The sequence below is a fragment of the Pseudophryne corroboree genome, chromosome 9 (assembly GCF_028390025.1).
Source record: "Pseudophryne corroboree isolate aPseCor3 chromosome 9, aPseCor3.hap2, whole genome shotgun sequence".
Lineage (NCBI taxonomy): Eukaryota > Metazoa > Chordata > Amphibia > Anura > Myobatrachidae > Pseudophryne > Pseudophryne corroboree.
This window is the reverse complement of record NC_086452.1, coordinates 374,006,382-374,025,000: the sequence shown is the minus strand read 5'-3', so window position 1 is coordinate 374,025,000 and position 18,619 is coordinate 374,006,382. Positions and strand designations below refer to the sequence as shown.

Below are 18,619 nucleotides of genomic sequence, written 5' to 3'. Positions count from 1 at the left end.
ATAGCAGACAGCAACAACACCCCTGGACTTAAATGGCAGTGGGACAGCACCCCTGGACTGTTGGGGCAGAGGGGTAGCACCCCATCTAGGGCAGCACCCCTGAAATGATGTGGCAAAGAAAATGTTTGCAAGATGTAATTGTCCTTGGGCCTTCCCACCCACCCTTATGTTGTATAAACAGGACATGCACATTTTAACAAACCAATAATTTCAGTGACAGGGTCTGCCACACGACTGTGGCTGAAATGATTGGTTTATTTGGGCCCCTACCAAAAAAGAAGCAATTAATCACTCCTTGCACAAACTGGCTGACACAGTGGCAATATGTCATCCTTATCCTCAGATTTCCCCTCCCCCTTCAGTGTTTACATCCTTATCATCACAGAGAAATAATATTCAAACAAAACCACATCATTTATATCTCAGTGGACTGCTTACGCTATTACCCAAAGTTTCTGAACTTGACAATGTCTTATGATGAATGCGCTGCAGGTGATGTATAAGGGAGGATGTTCCTAGGTGGTTAATGTCCTTACCCCAACTTACTATGCATTGACAAAGGCAACAGATGGCTTGACACCTATTGTCTGGATTTGTGGAGAAATAATTCCACACTGAAGAGGTAGCTTTTTCGGTATTTTGCCCAGACATGACCATGGGCTTTTTCATCCCATGGCCAACAACTGTCTCCACTGGGGCTTTATTCAAACAAACCACATCCCCATCAGAATCCTCATTGTTAACTTCCTCCGTAGTGCCAGCTACACCCGTATCCTCCTCATACTGGTGTACTTCTACAGTGACATCCTCAATCTCAATATCAGCAACTGGACTGACAGTGCTCCTCTGAGCACTTGCAGAGAGCGTGCAAATGGTGGTAGGATCCTCCTCTTCCCATACAGTGTTGTGAAGGTCAGGCCTATTGCAACCATGGACAGTGCCAGCACCCCTGTATTTTCACAATACCCCTGTAATTTTACAGCATACAAGACAAACATACATTTATTTTCACTGCACCCCTGTATTTCTACAGCATACAGGACCAGTGTACTTTTATTTTAACAAAAGCACCGCTGTATTTTTACAGCATACAGGACAAGTGTACTTTTACTTTAACAACAGCACCCCTATATTTTTACAGCATACAGGACCAGTGTGCTTTCATTTTAACAACTGCACTCCTGAATTTTTACAGCATACAGGGCCAGTGCAATATTATTTTAACAACAGCACCCCTATATTTTTACAACAAACAGGACCAGGGTGCTATTATTTTAACAACTGCACCCCTGAATTTTTATAGCATATAAGACAGAGCTAGTGTACATTTATTTTACCGCACCATAGTAGTGTTCACTCTAGGATTTTTTTAGGGCAGGGTGCTGATCACGGGGAGGGCACATTTTTCATTAGGGAGGGCACATTTTTCAGTTAGAAGGGCAAAATTAGGTACATACTATAATGCTTGGTCCTCCCATTCTGAAATGCCAAAGAATGGACAGTGAGCACCGAAGGCGTGCTGCAAAAATGTAGGGGCGTTGTTTTTCGTGGGGAAGGGGCACGGCCACATAATAGTGGCAATTCACATTACACCACAGAGTAGTGCAGCTAATACACACTGCACCAGGTATAACCTCCTATACACACTGCGACAGGTAGAGCACGTTATACATATTGCGCCAGATAGAGCACATTCTACACTTTGCGCCAGGCAGAGCACGTTACACACAATGCACCAGATAGAGAGCACTGAGAAACATTGCACCAGGTAGAGAGCACTGAGAAACATTGCACCAGGTAGAGAGCACGTTATACACATTGCACCAGGTAGAGAGCACTGAAAAACATTGCACCAGGTAGAGAGCACGTTATACACATTGCACCAGGTAGAGAGCACTGAGAAACATTGCACCAGGTAGAGAGCACGTTATACACATTGCACCAGGTAGAGAGCACTGAAAAACATTGCACCAGGTAGAGAGCACGTTATACACATTGCACCAGGTAGAGAGCACTGAGAAACATTGCACCAGGTAGAGAGCACATTATACATATTGCACCAGGTAGAGAGCACTGAAAAACATTGCACCAGGTAGAGAGCACGTTATACACATTGCACCAGGTAGAGAGCACTGAGAAACATTGCACCAGGTAGAGAGCACATTATACATATTGCACCAGGTAGAGAGCACGTTATACACATTGCACCAGGTAGGGAGCACTGAGAAACATTGCACCAGGTAGAGAGCACTGAGACACATTGCACCAGGTAGAGAGCACTGAGACACACTGCACCAGGTAGAGAGCACTGAGAAACTTTGCACCAGGTAGAGAGCACTGAGACACATTGCACCAGGTAGAGAGCACTGAGAAACTTTGCACCAGGTAGAGAGCACTGAGACACACTGCACCAGGTAGGGCACATTTTTGATCTCTGCTTTTTTTGTGCCAATTTTACTTACTGGGGGCTGATGCTGCGGGAGTTGATCGCGCTGGTCCCCCCTCACACACTGCGGAGCTGGTTGAAAATGGCCACCACACTGATCCATGCACACAGAGGAGGGAGGGCTGGGTTTGCCTCGGCGGGAGAAGCAAACCCAGCCCTCCTTAGCTTACCAGATCCCCTTCAGCCAGTGCATCAGCGCGACAAGCCTAAGGCAGCTGCAGGGGGCAGTGACAGAGCGGCGGGGAGGAGCAGGGGGCAGTGACAGCGCGATGTGACAGAGCGGCGGGGAGGAGCAGGGGGCAGTGACAGCGCGAAGTGACAGAGCGGCGGGGAGGAGCAGGGGGCAGTGACAGCGCCACCTAGACATCTAGAGCACCTGCATCTTGGTACCACATTTACAAGTTCACTCGTTGGCCATTGATGATTTAGAGTGTATGATATATTGTATATTCTTGTTGGAAAATAACATAAGAAAACTATTGTCAGAATACATCAGGATAGATATCAATTGAGGTTTATGCCATGGGACATGTACTGTCTATATGGACAGCAGAATGTAGAACAGACAGGATTGCAAGAAAATTAGATATATTAGATTTTTTTTTCCTGTCCATCACAGCCTCCGGGAGAACTAAGAATAAGAGAACAGTTCTTCTTTAGCAAAATGGGACATCTGTCCCAATTGCAACCAAAGTTCAATGATCTATTTATCCACCAGGTACACTGCCAGGAAGCTGGTTATTGTAAACATTGTATCAATGATTTGTATTGCAAGTCTGATGAAATTTACATAGAGACTGAAATGTCAGCAACAGGGATATAATACAAACTCGAGAATAACTGCGTATTCAGTAATTGCCTATTGAAACAGCTGAACCATCATTGTTGTACATGTGAGATTAGTTCACTTTCTGTAATTAGTGCATAGCTATTCTTTCATTACATGATTACAGGAAATAGAATAAGAAGGACAGAGGAAAATAGGAGGCATCAATTTATGTACAGGTCAAAATATAATCAGTAAATCATATTAATATATGTAGACTACATAGATGTCATCCTATACTGAATAAACATCAGGGCTCTTCGGTTAAACAACCGCAATGAAACCTATCATCTGGTTTAGAACAAGACGGAATTGCAAATATTGATTTTGTTGTTCAAGTTGCCATATTTGAATAAAATGTATTTTCACAAGACACAAGACAAAACTCTTATTGAATTACATTAAGTTTACCAGGTACCAAAGTTTTCTCAAGGAGCATATATATTTTCCTACAGTAGCTTCTGTGCCACCATTAAATATGGTACAGTATTTATTTTATAATAGGGATGGTTCAGGGGCATTTTACTAGAGGAGGGGGCCTGTATGCAGACTCTGGGTGGGCCTTCTCCTCTCCATGGAACTGTAGTCTCTAGCATTGTGCCAGAGTCTACTGTGGATGTGCAGGTCTCCAGAAATATGGTGCCCGCCATGACCTGGAGACTAATTACCTACCGTGCATGTGCGGCAGCCATTTTGGGAGTGATTTTGCCTTGGCTCCTGCGCCCATCACGGGACTCCAGAAAGGTATGTATTAAAACAACATGGGTGTGTGAGGTGTGGGCCCCCCTGCACCGCACACATTGCACCCATGATAGAAACGTTGATGGCTGTTGCTACTTTAATAATAAACATTTGTATTAAAGAAAATGCATGATTTACAGAGTAGGCCAATATTTTAAAAAAAATAGTTTTTCTCTCCATTAAATAATTCATAGCGGATGACACAGTTTAAAATAAGGTGAAGATACTGTAACTGGCTTGGTTATGATGGTTTTTACAAGTTATCCACATCAACACTTTGGTAAACACAAGTACTGTTTTCCAAAGGTTAACATCAAGGTCTCCTTATGTGAGAATAAATTGAACAATTCTTAAAGGATTACTTGAGAATTTAAGTTGGCCACAAGAGCAAAACAATTATTATTTGGCATTATTGTATTATTAGCTACTCAGGTTATGTATTACATGTAAGTGCAGCTGGTAAAGAACACTTAAATTAAAAAAACGGTGAGGCTTGTGTACATCCTCGTATTCCTAAACTACTAAAATAGATTTCATAAGCTCTGATGTTGCTGTATCCTCAAATGAAGATGGACTAGGACAATGTCTTGCTGATATGTGGAATTGTAAGCAATGGAGTCAAAACAAAGAGATAAAGAAGAAAACTGTTAAAGGAGAACACCAAAGTGCCAGAGATGCATTACTGAACGTGCACAGCTTTACCACATGCCTTCAGCTTTTTTCTCCATAGAGGAAAATTTTCCCACTGAGACACACAGGAGACACCATGCATGTTCCACTGTGTCACTACCGCTATGCATACAAGTTGGTGCATACTTCACCTCCACTCCTGTCCTGTGTTCATACAGGTGTGTGCTCCCATTTGTCTGCACAAAACCGGTGTTACCGCATACATTTCTGTCAGGATCTGTACATGCCTACAGTGTGCCTGTTGTATACAGTATACGCAGGGGTGGATTATTATCGGCCAACCCCCCCCCCCCATCACCACCACCCCCATCACGTCACTGCCCCCTTAAATTCGGGGGTCAGTCTGGATGCCTCGAGACCACCAAAGTAGCCCCAACCTCACCCCATTACCACCTTCTGGACACAATTTACTGCCAATTGTTCCACTCCTGCCAGATGCAAAAATATTTAAAAAAATAACTTGTAATGACAAATAAATGGAATCATGTGGCTTCTTCAGCCTGGTGTGCCGTCCCCCAGCAATCCCCCCCCCCAAGGCATGTGCCTCATGTGCCTAGTGGGAAATCCACCACTGAGTATATCAGCATTAACCATGTGCTATCCTGCAAACTGTTCTGCCTGGTTAATAAAGCTAAGACCTTGTTACATTATCTGACGTGTGGACACAATGCTGGCACCTACAGTATATCAACACTTTTAGGACCCAACAATAATGCTGAGGGACCCATGTATTATAAAATTAGGATATTGGAGCATCCAATAACATTCTCCTCATACTCTAATCACTTACTGCAACAGCTACTACAATTATTTATAGTATGCTATAAATATTTTTTTTCGCCTATGAGTAGGTGAAAAAAAATTAATTATTAATAAAATTATTTACAAGTAGGTTTAAATCATTTTGAACAACATCTCAAAAAAGCAATTTTCAGCATCTATATTATGCAAACTATTTACAATTGCATGGTCTGCAAGTTATGATAATCAGCCCTTAAATGGTGATATTTATCAAACTACTTGCAAATTGTTTCCACTTCCCTTGCACAGTTAGGTTCTTACTAAACCATGAATTTAGCATGAAATGGAAGAATTTACTCTATAAATTAAAAATATCAGCTCATCTTTCAATTGCATTTTACAGCTGAGAAACTTTTATACATAATTTGACTTTTTAATAACTTATTGAATGTGAAGGTTGGTTACGGGGTTGACTGAACAAATCTTATTTGGTACATATACTGTAAGTAGTTAAGTCTATATTTCTAATTAAGCTACTTTGTGATTAATAGTAAAACTTGGCCAATATCTTTTTGAAGTCCCTTAAAAAGCATTTTAGTGCCTTGAGAATTAGTTGTAATAATATTATACCAAATCTAGCAGGGTGTAGGATTATGAAAGTGCAGAACTTTTGTCGAGTTAGCAACAATTTTTTAAAGCAGTAAAGTTAATCTGGTTTTGCCTTAATTACCATTGCCACTTTAAATTTTATTGCTAACTTAAACCAAAATCTCTGCAATTTCATACTCCCGCAACCCTGTGACATTTGGCTCATTGTTTTAACAAATACAAATCTTATTTTACCTTAATTTTCATACAGATAACTTACCATAAATGTATTTGGGACCTACACAACCCAGTACGAGAGAACTGGCACAGTGAGAGGACAATCCATTAGGTTGTATGGTGTGGTAGGGTTAGAACTGGTAACACTCTAGGCACTGGCGTATTTATAATGGGTACAGTGTGTGTGGTTCACATGGGCCCCTGAGTCCAGGGGGGCCACACCGCACACCCTACACCTATTTTTGAATACTTGCCCATACAGAGTTATAAACCAATGGCAGCAGTGCTGTTGCACTTACTGAGAAAATGGTATGGCGCCCATTTTCACAGCATTTTGTGCATACGCAGTAGAGAAATCACTGGGAAAATGGCCGCCTCAATGTTTTCCTGGAGATCTGCGCATGCACATTAGAGTCTGAGCACTCTAGTGCTTAAACTCTACAGCGCTGCCAGTAGAGAGGAAGAGGCACAGACGGAGGAGGCTACATATGGCCTCCTTGTCACTTAAAGTGTCCCTGACTCTAGGCCATATATGTTGATAAAAAATGAAACATTTAAAATGAAATCCAGAATTTTGCTTCATTTCTAGGCTCAACATTTCATCTTACGTAAAAAGCCCCTTATCATTTCAGCAGGGGAATGTGGGGATGTGATTAATGAAGAACAGGAGTTTTGGTGTGTGTTTAATGGCCCTTTATTAGTCTACTGTAAGTCTATCATTATTAATGTTTACTTACATAGTGCCAGCACGTTCCATTGCACTCTACATTGGGAACAATACAGTAGTAGAACAGTAATTAAATAAGACCGGGTAATAACAGGGAGACAAAGAGGTAAGAGGGCCCTGCTCGCAAACTTAAAATCTATTGGAAAATAAAGTCTATAAACACCAATAATTAATTTACCTTTACACTAGCAAATAAAAGCTATCACTTTTTTTTTTTTTTAAATCACACAGTTATTTTTGCTCCATAGCATTATACAGATGGAGCAGCCATTATTGCAGTAAAGCATACAGGCACAGCAAACAATTTTGCAAACTAACATATTTCCCAGACTAAATACTACTGAGATACTTACAGATGGGTCCATGTTTATCTTGATCTTTAATAGGATTAACTGAGACTGGGCAGTTGGACTTATTCCCCTGCTGTAATGACTTAGTCCCCTGCTGTATTGTTCTCTGTATTGTATTGCATCTGAGAACAATAGATGAAGGATTTATGTTAATAAACCATGTTGTGCCTAGGTGCAGCAAACTAGCCAAGATAACCGTGGACCCATCTGTATATAGATCAATTAAGATATAACACAGACTTTATATTTATTGCATTTCTATGGTAAATACCATTGAACATTTTTGGAGGACCTGAGATAACTGGGTGGGATCAGGTAAAATTAGCAGGTAAATATGTGCCCTGTGTTGTCACTCATGTCACCCTTCTACCCCATCTCTAACAAAGATATTAGCTTAGATCAATGAAAATTAAAGTAACCAAAGCAAGTGTCTGATTCATGGGTTTCAGTGTATTGGTTTTATGTGAATCATTTTTAAATAAGCGTTTTACTTACAATTTCACTAAAGGCATCTCAAAAATAAGCATTTAAATCAAATAAATGCTCCATAGAAGTATAAAGGTCAATGTGAAAAAAATAAATTCTCATCCATGTTAATTGGCTATGCATCTGGTCTCATTTGTTTACCTGATTTATTTGCATACAGTAAATGTGAAACAATTCCCACATTTCATTATAGTAATCAACAAAGAACCCACAGGAAAATAACCCTCACATCCACAGAGATAATTAAAGGTGTAAGCACCTTTTGGAAATAGGTAACAAAGATGATGAGAATGATAGAGCTGTTAAAGTATTTATATTGTATTTGGAACATGTGCTATTGTATATAATTGTACTAGTCACTGGTACAGTATTGTTAACTGAATAGGCTATTGTTCTGAATGTAATGCTTGTAGACAGGATTTTGTAAACATGTCATCCGTTAGATTCTTGGAGCTAGTAAAAAGCACTTTGCATCTCTCTTAACATGCAATTCCTAGTATAAAATGTAGTCTTTATACTGAATACAATTGTCAACTCCTCTTGTCATTTCTCATACACAACATGACAAAGGATCTTGCAAAACAAGCTGACAAAGACTAATCATTTTGTTTTCATACAATCATCAATCAGATGGTAAGATTGTAATGAAGCCACAGAACAATTGCTGGATTTATTGTACCTGATTCTGTTGAGCTAAAAATAGTCATACTGTAGTTTTGTAGCACACAAATCTGACATCCGTTGGGCTAGTTGTAAACAATATAATACAACAAAAAGTAAATAGAAATTACCAACAACTTTTTAGCCAAGAAGTGTTATAATTGATATGTTAGAGTAGTTTTACGGGAGTGTGACTACAAAGGTGTAAATTTCAAAACATTATTCTTCTGGACTGTTCTTTGGTTAGAACCAATTACTACTACAATTTATTGATTGATCCTAAACCAATAAACATACACATTTTTTTAAGTTTGAGATGGTACTCAACATACAGTAAAAGATAAAAACAGGAACACCTAAATGATAATATACAGGAAAGGTAGGATCTGCACTTCCCATGAACCATGTGGTGTCAGATAGCTGTGTGGGTCTAAACTGGGGAGCTGTTCAGGAAGATAATATTGTATAGTATGGGAAACGTGTGTTGGGGAATTCTTCTTGTGCTCTACATGAGCATGTTGGGGAAAACAAATGTAGGAGGCAAAGTGGTGGGTACTAGTTAGGGGTGTGTCTACAGAGTCTGTGTGTGTAGGCATGACACAGATACAGTCTTGTATTGATGTAAATGTGGTATACTGTATGTACAGGCAATAGATGGAGTGGTACTCAATTACCTCCAGGGAAATACCAATTAAGGTACTGCACCCTTAATTGGTATTTCCATTAAGGTAATTGAGTAACTTTCTACAATGTTGACAAGTCAATAGCTTCAGTGGACGAACAAAGTGATTGAACTATAAGCCACATCCATTTCAATACTCTGCACACATCGTGACACACGGAACTGTTGTCCTCATTAACATAATCACAGGAGTAGACAGGATACTGCCACCCACAAGCTCGTCACACCTATCTCTAAAAACAAATTGCTGCTCTGAACATCATGTTGTCTAAAGGTTGTTCTATCCCCATCCAATTCAGAACTGGACGCATAATAAATGAGCAAGAGATAAATACTGAAAACTAAAAGACCATAGGCGGACAAACCTTGAAAATGGCTGATATATGAGGTTGCAAGAGGAAAGATTTATGTGGGAATGAGAGGATACATATTCAGTGTAAAGGGTGAAGGGAAAAATATCAATAAAATACGGCAAGGGATATGCAAACATTTCAAATGGTTGTCCATTGCCCAAAAGTCACTATGCCATAAAAAGACCAGTCTCTGTTGACCAGTATACAACTTAAGAGCCCAGTACTTTACAGCCAATGTACAATGTATTTATGGCTAGGTGCCACAGTGTGCAATGCAAAGCCCATTCCCTGTTGACTAGTATACAATATATTGGTCAGTCCATACTGGCAAAGAATGCTCTATAAAGACCAGTCCCTGGTTACTTTTACCCTTTTTCAACCTAAAACCTGGGTCTGACTCAGGTAAATAGACACGGTTTCTAGCCAAGTCACAGCTGCTTAAAATTTTGTTCACACCACATACTGCACCGGGGTTAGTGGCTAATCTTCCCTCTGCTGGTGCTTGGAGATAACATCAGCCCAAGCACCAGTGATCCAGCTCTCAAATGGGTCTGTTTACTAAGCCTTAGATAGAGATAAAGTGCACAGAGATAAAGTACCAGCCAACCAGCTCCTAACTGTCATTTTTCAAACCCAGCCTGTGACATGGCAGTTAGGAGCTTATTGGTTGGTACTTTATCTCCGTCCACTTTATCTCCATCCAAAGATTAGTAAATAGACCCCTTGGTAGGGCAGATGGGTGGAATGGTAGGAAAACTATGAAGTACACACTGCTAAAGAGGTATCTGTAGGATTTGAGGAATGACTTGGAGTGAAGGTTGGGGAAGGTTGGTAGTTGCACCACTTTATCTCCGCTCAAGGCTTAGTAAATAGACCACACAGGCTTTTAACGAGACCTGGGTTGAATGACCCAGGTCACCCATTTACACTGCACCATTACCCGGGTCCTTCCCAGGTCCAACCTTGGTAACTACTCGGGTTGGATTCCTGGGTCACTGGGTTATTTATCAAGGAACTTTTTAAACTGAGGCATGACCCAGGTAGAGCTAGGAATAATTCTTGTTATTGCAGCAGTGGAAAAGGAATATTAGCATACACTGTTGAACTAGAACATGAGGGGGAAACATATTAATAACAGCAATGCACTATAAATACACCATATTCCTGTGCAAGGTAACATATGTATAATGTATAAATTAAGTGCATAGTCTGGAAACTGATCCCTAAAGGAGGAGGTGGGTCCCTGGGCAATGGGGCCCACCGGGGGTTACCTTTGTGTGCCAGTCTAACCCTTAGCATTCAATGCAGAGCCCATTCTTTGGTCACTATTTATTTCACTAACAGAACTTCTCTGTCTGAACTCAGGGGGAGAATAGAAATGAAGCTGCTATAAGCCAGTTGGCTGACAACAACTCCAAAACTGCAGGAACACTTAAGGTGCATACACACTGGGCGTTTGTGCCCGGTGTGTATGCACAGCGATGATGGCTGACATCGCTGGGCTGAAAACTGTTCAGTGCATACACACTGAGCGCTTTTCCCCCCTGGCCAGCGATGTCAGCGGGGGTAAACGGCTTTCCATAGCAGGACGCTATGGAAAGCCGTTCACCCTTCCGTTCATCTACTGGTAATACCAGCAGATGAATGGCGGCCACCGGCGATGAAGTGGGAACACGCATCGGCACTCATCGCCGGGGCATACACACTGGGCGGTTTTGAGCTGAAAGCAGCTCAAAACACCAAAAGTGAGCTGCTTTCAGCTCAAAATCACCCAGCCTGTATGGACCTTTAGAATTCTGCTTTTTCAAGCAACAGAGGTAAAGGTGATTCTGATGAAGCCTCTCAGACCTGTGTAATGGCCCTGCCTGACTAGGCAACTTAGCCTGGAGGCAAGAAATAGGGTAACATACCAAAGTCTCATGCAGATAATGGGACAGCTGGCAACTATGTTCTATTTGAAAAAAGTCTATACATTCATATTTTTAAACAAGCAAAAACATTAATTATGTATCGCTCTGAGGTTTTGGTGGTATAAAGATAGGAAATAAAGAAATAAAATGTTAAAATTATATATTTTAATAGTAAGTATTGTGTCGGTTCAAGTATATTATACTTATGATTCAACTTCATAGCTGTCCCAACTACAAAGTAAATTTATTCTGATAATAAAGAAGATTAAAATTAAAAGGCTCGTTTGATGAAAATCCACCTAAATTTTAAGAACACATCTTACTGCTAAGTTGCCTGGCCAGAACTGGCACTACAGTAATACTGACATTTAAATAGTGAAATAGTTCTGTTAAAGTGATACTGTACAGATTACAAAATTTCCATATTTCAAAGAACTCTTATAAACTCTTCAACTCCAAAAAGTTCATTTCATGTCAAAATCTTATATAGTAACTCAATACCTCAGATAGATTTATGGTATTATAAAATAATCATGTATTAATTGCTGGCATAGCCTTCTTCGGCAGAATCAGAGCTACAAAGTTTCAACTGAAATATCCATAACTCTAGCGATGCTGCACCCAATAACCTTGATGAAGTATGAAAGTAAATAAATAACAATAAATTCATAGAAAAATCAGCCTGAATATTCCAAATAAAGTCAAAATGGAGACGTTTTCAATCATATTGTGGTGTGTTGACTTGATGTTTTTCTTCCACTGTAATTAGATAATTCTTGTTAATTTTTTGTTCTAGGATATTATTCCTAATTATGTAATTGGCATATTTGACATATATATTTGATTTTTTTTTGTTATATATATATTGATGCATGTAGATTTATAAACCAGGGACATTGATTTCTCTCTATCATTATGGATTTTCTAATCCTAATTCTATTTTAGTGGTATTTTGTTTAGTAAATTGATTTGTGTATTTTACTGTTGTTTAGGTTTGATTGGTTAAACTTGATCTTATAAGTGCACATTTTCTGATTAATTACTAATTAGCTGCAAATTCAAATTAAATTAAAGAAGCGGCTACACAATTGGGGGAGGTACAATTAGATTATTCTTTAAAAATATATAAATATACAGTATAATAATAGAATGACCACTGACAGAAGAATACTGTAGGAAATGTAGGAATTTAAAACTAATTTATCAGATCTTACACATATTAAAGAATATATGCACTGACAGTATGGAATACTGAAGAAGAAAGAGTACTTCACGAGCTGAAATCAGCATTATGTAATCAGTTTGAATGCTTCTAAAATAGGACAGTGACCCGTCCTACCCCCATATAGTTAATGGGGAATAATAGCTTGTGCAAAAGTTATGTAGCATGCACACATTTTACCTAGGATCTGGAACTGGATAAAATAAATTAAAGGTAAGTGTGATTTATCCATAGAAGTATTTTAGGATTGTCTGAAAACATACAGAAGGCACGTTTTTTTACATCTCTTCCTCCTGTGAAGCTTTTAGGCTTCTTTTCCTATAAACCCATCTGAAAAGAACATAATATTGCCTAGGCAAAAAATAATAATAATGTTTTAGCGCTGTGTATAGGCAGAGCACACTTCTGTAAGGTAAATTCATTTCGGAGTTGTTTGTAGTACTTAATAAGTCTGCTATTTCCTTCTGTTTGTTCTCATGGATTGTCTGTCCCAGAGCACGTATATATCTTAAGTTCTAAAGAAGATTTATTTATATTTTCTAGTACTGGGTTTTTTTTTATAGCTGAGTGAGATGCAGCTGTGATAATATCCTGCAGTAAGCTTGTATTTATGAATACTTCTAAACTCTCCAAAATATTATATACCAATTGGATCTGCACAGATAGTTTTGCAAAAATGAGTACTTACTAATGTTCTACCAGAAGATAGTTGAAATGTACTATAAAAGAAGGAGAATATGCTGCAATTTACCTTCATAGCTGTAATGTTTTTTTTTTTCAGAACTGCAGCCTCCTTAAACAATGTACTCATTTTTGAAAGTTCAAATTAATTAATTAATTCATTAAATAATAATAATAATAATAATAATAATAATATGCACTAACAAATAACAGCTACAGTGGAAAATACCCTCCCTATCGTGAAGTACTGTATATGGATATTAGAAGTCATTATTCGGCTATGTGAGTATATGAAAGCAGGAGGATGTAGACAAGGTGCTTATATTTATGGTGATGTAAATTGGAGGTGTCTTCTAATATCTATTATAATTTAAAGCAGGAGGTACATTATTACTTATATTAGACTAGTTTTCTAAAGATCACTGAAGGATGACATCAGAATACACACATAAGTAATGACATCAAACTTCTTTGAGGCTGGTGTAGAGCTATAAGTAAGCTTTTTTTCTTTTTTGCACAAAATATCCATTTTCATACTGCATATACACACACATATTCTTAAGTTTCCATCATTATGTAGATTGACACATATTTTACTCATCATCATCATCATCATCATCATCATCATCATAATCAAAGATTATTTATATATTCTGAAGCAATGGCAAAGGCAGGAACAATTACATGAAACAGAATTAATAATAATAATAATAATAATAATAATAACATACATAAAAATACAAGTAATGTGAAAACAGTTGTGCATCAATATAGGATGTATGTTAATTTGCAGAGAACGTATAATCATACCATACAGAGGGTGTGCAAATTATACAATTCATTGAACAATCATACAATTAATTGAACAATCATACAGTTAAAGAGAGCACCAAGGATGGAATAGTGCAAATATATAGGAAAGACTGGAGACATAAAAGTTCGGAAGGCCCTGCCCATGAGAGGCGACAAAGGGAGAGGATTTGGTAGGGGAGATGGGTGGAATGGTAGGAAAACTATGAGGTGGAGGTGAACTACACACTGCTGAAGAGGTAGGTTTTGAGGAACCACTTGGAGTGAAGTTTAGGGAAGGTTGGGAGTTACACCAGTAGGGTGCAGCACAGAAGTCTTGGATTTAGAAGTATGAGGTTGTTACTTAGTAAGATTGGAAAGTGCAAGAGTGGATGTAACTTGAGAAAATGACTGCTATATATGGGGGAGTAGCTGGTGAGAGTTTTGAAGGTGAAGGTGAAAACCTTGCATTGGATCCTGGTGGAGATGGGGAGCCAGTAAAGGGTTCTACAGGAGGTGATCAATCTCACTGAAGTTTATAGGAGAGAGCTGGTAGTGGGGAAGGACAGATTCTGTAGCAGGAGGCTGCTTACAATTTCTTATGCTTATAGGAGGAACAGGGTATGGTTGGGAATGCAAGCGCAGGACAAGTACAGAAAAATAGTGTTCACACAAATGAGGTTCATGCAAACCACAATAAAGACGCATCTGCCAGAAAGTGTATAATTTGTGGGTGCTCAAACCCTGAGTGCATCTTGATCCATCCCACTGAAATTATTACTATTACTATTGTTATTGCTGTGGCAACTGTGATCTATTTGCTTTATTTAAATTATACTAGCTGTAAGGTCCAGTGTTGCCTGGCTATTATTTACTGTTTATTTATCGCTATCTCAAGGCCCACCTTTTTCTTTACATTATCTCCTCCCACACTCTCTACCCCAACACTTTACACCCCATCTCACTTTTTCTCCTCCCTTTTCTCTCTTCGTCCTCCACAGCACTTTCTTACCACCCCCAACTGTCTCAATCACTGCCTCCTCACACTTTCTTGACACTGGTGAAGGGGGGGGGGGGGGGGGGGGTCACAATTCGTACCGTCTGTCATTGCATTCCACATGGTCTGCAGTAGGGCATAAGAATCTGATTTTTATTTAAAGGGGAAGACAAACAATGTTTAGATTTAATTTAACTTAATGTTATCTGCACTTGTATTCTAAATGTTAAATACAACTCTAGTATTTATTAATAATACTGTACAGACACAGACTGTAGATAATATTTCATTATAGTATTGTGACTGTAGCATTTACTACTACAGTACTACTATCAAGCCTTATCTCTTGGCATAAACTAGGCACATACTGTATACTACTGTTTTCTCCTGATATGAACCTGATGCATTTACTACTGTTTTCTTCTGATGTAAAACTGTATGTGTCCTTGGCAATGCTGGAAGCATTTTGAGATGTGTTCAGCTTTGCAAGCTCTGCAAACTCTTGTTTTCTGGCACGTCTTGCGTCTGTGCTTTATACACAAAATGCGTCCAAGCTTACGTCAGCCCTAATGTGTATTTATTTACAAAAGTTGTGGCATACACTAACATACTGTACCTTGTGAATATCTTTGTTTAATATATGTTTTTAAAATACTAGACATGTTTCCTTTAGAAACCTAATGAAAGCAGACATGACTTTGATGAGAATATAGTATACTTTTAAGGCTTGTAACAAATTACCATAATTCTTCTGCATATGAAAGATTATGGCTACATTTTTGTTGTATATTTCATTGTTCCTTTATCCGATGAGGAGAAACGTGCATATTGTAACTCAGATAATCAGTGAAAGCTCCAATTGGAATGTGATAGGATTGATTTATTAAAGAGACAGAACTTGATGACTTTTCCGACAGCCTTTGACATTTTAACCCTGAGTTTCAATAGATAGATAATACCCCATTGTCTGTTATTTATTATGTATTGATTTTTCTTTTTTTCATCCTCTGGACAATTGTAAAGAGATTATTTAGTTATCTCACTCAAGTAACCAGTACCAATACAAATCTTAAATTTGGTATATTTTTTCCCCAAATTAAGGCCATTGTGCTTTAAATAAATAAAAAATGGAGTATCAGGGTTTACAATGCATTAATTAAATTTTACACCCACATGAAAATGGAATGGGGGTTATGTGTTCAAAATAAGCCAATAGTAACTGATAACAGTTGTTTAACAATCACATGTAAAAATTTTTTTTCAAAAAGTAATCTTAGGTCTAAATATCAGATTTGCATATTTGCAAGTTTTTCTTGTATCTATATGCTGCACTGGACTTAATTAATACTCCCTGCACTAATATACCAAATATAAGCAGAATTAAGTATTTGTTTATGAAGATGTCATCTTTATGTATTGAGGCCACTGTGGACCTGATCAACTGATTCCAAGGGGTAAATTTACTAAGATGGGAGTTCTATTTAAGATGGGATCAGATCAGATTCTACTTCTCATTTTCCTAGCACTTTCTAGAAGATAATACCTGGAATCTGATTGGTTGCTATGGGCAACATCCCATCTTAAATAGAACTCCAATCTAAGTAAATTTACCCCCAAATGTGCAAATGTGTTTAAAGAACGTACACGCTCATTTACTGCAGCAAAACACACAATGAGGCTAAGGCAACACAAGTCGAATGTAATTAAAACTGCATCGTGTGCATGAAATGTAGGGGCTGATGTGCATGCTATGTCTATGTCGGATGTACAGTTCTTGAGCAGTTTTATTGCACAGGCGTCTAAGTTGCACTGCATATGCAATCCCAAGAATGGGCCTGATTCAGCCCCAGACAAAATCCCAATTTAGACGCAAATGACTGATGCATTCTGAACTGTGCATGCGCCGCAGTGAGCATGTGCCACGATGTTGCTCCGAGCCTGGTTGCAATGCACTGTATGCCACAGATTGATTAGCAAGCTGCAGGCATTTGTAGCAGTAGAAGGGGGCCGTTGCTCAAAACGTGGGTAGTGTCGCCTACGTTTTGGGAGTGGCTGACGCCAGTGTCTGCATATCCGGATGCACAGTTTTGGGCTTCAGCAGCTTAGCTGCGGCAGACATACAGTACAGTAGGGTTGCTCAGATGTCTGATGGTCACATTCTTCTGTGTGATGGTGATCCCATGCTGTGTCTTCAGCTGATTATCAGAGAAGTACATTGAAAAATGTATTGGACATTCCTGAGTAACGACTGGGAGGTTGCTATTCAGATGCATAGAGATGGTCCATTTTATGGGCATGTGAAGGTATTGTCTCGACCGTGTTGCTGAACTGATTGCATACACAGATGCTTAATCTCTCACAAAGGAAGCCATACTCAGATATAAAATCTGCACCTGGTTAGTCTAAAGGGACACCAAGTGGTATTTGAGCATCTACAAGGTGTGCAGTATTTGACGAGCTGTCCACAACCACCAATATAGTAAGATGCTGGAAGATAGAAGCTTGTTGTTGCCCAGCTACTCCTGGAGTACTGGGCAAGCCCCCAACTTGCTGAATACAGGGGCCTGACACTCAGTCATGACACCAATATGTCACACATCAGGGTGGCTTAGCTTCATGGACATGAGACCACATCCTATGATGCATGACAACTTCCCAGAGCCACCCAGAGTGAAGCCACTGGATGTGTGATGACCAAAAGTTGCAGACTCGGATGTGGCTGTGTCTGACTCAGAATCAGGCCCTTAATGCTTACTGTGTATTTGTATGTAAGCTGTGTTGTGTGCATTGGTGCAGTGAGGTCACCACTTTCCACTTAGCTTGATGTACATCATAGTCACCAGTACACAGTTCCACCAGTCCTAAACTTGGTGCAAAACATACATCTGAAAACAGGTGTATTTATGCTTCTGTACAAAGCCAACAATTCTTTTGACATGCCCTCAATGAGCATTGTCTATTAAAAAACCCTGTTATAGCCCAATCACACTTCTTAAGTAACAAGAGGAGATGTAACTGGATTGTATTGCTCATACTGGTGCATGCCAAGTTACGGCTCATGTACATAGCAAAGACATGCAAGATATTCTCTGCAAACAGGCATGCATTCAACTCTCCATCAGCACCAATCAATCTAAACCTGGTGCAGAGCCAAGATATAAATAGCTCCTGGTACTGCAAGAAGCTCACTGAGGTTGTGCCATCAAAACATATTCATAAGCAGTATACTTTAATTAGAGAATTGGATAGCATCGCAAACTATGGGGGTTAGCCCCATTCTCAGATGTTCTGTGAGGGCATGGGTAATTGATGGCATTTTGCAGCAATTCTTCTGTTGCTAAATGCTCTCAATGACATTTTTTTTCTTCCATATCAACCAATCTTTTCTTAATCTACTCCTGCTACTTACTGCTACCCCTATTACTACTACTACTACTACTACTTACTGCTATTACTACTATCACTACTAATATTACTACTACTGCTATTATTA

The 18,619-nt window shown here is 39.1% G+C and overlaps 1 protein-coding gene across 2 annotated transcripts in view; it reads right to left on the bottom strand.

Moving 5' to 3' along the window:
• The window catches only part of SLC6A1 (solute carrier family 6 member 1), a 317,457-nt gene that overhangs the window by 281,978 nt on the left and 16,860 nt on the right, over nt 1-18,619 (bottom strand). The window contains exon 1 of one of the 2 annotated variants that reach the window (XM_063940754.1): nt 7,350-7,373. The exons of the other annotated variant lie outside the window; for it this stretch is intronic. The gene's annotated coding sequence lies outside the window, so the exon portion shown is untranslated. Of the gene's footprint in view, nt 1-7,349; nt 7,374-18,619 lie in introns of those variants that run through there. 2 annotated transcript variants of the gene reach the window in all.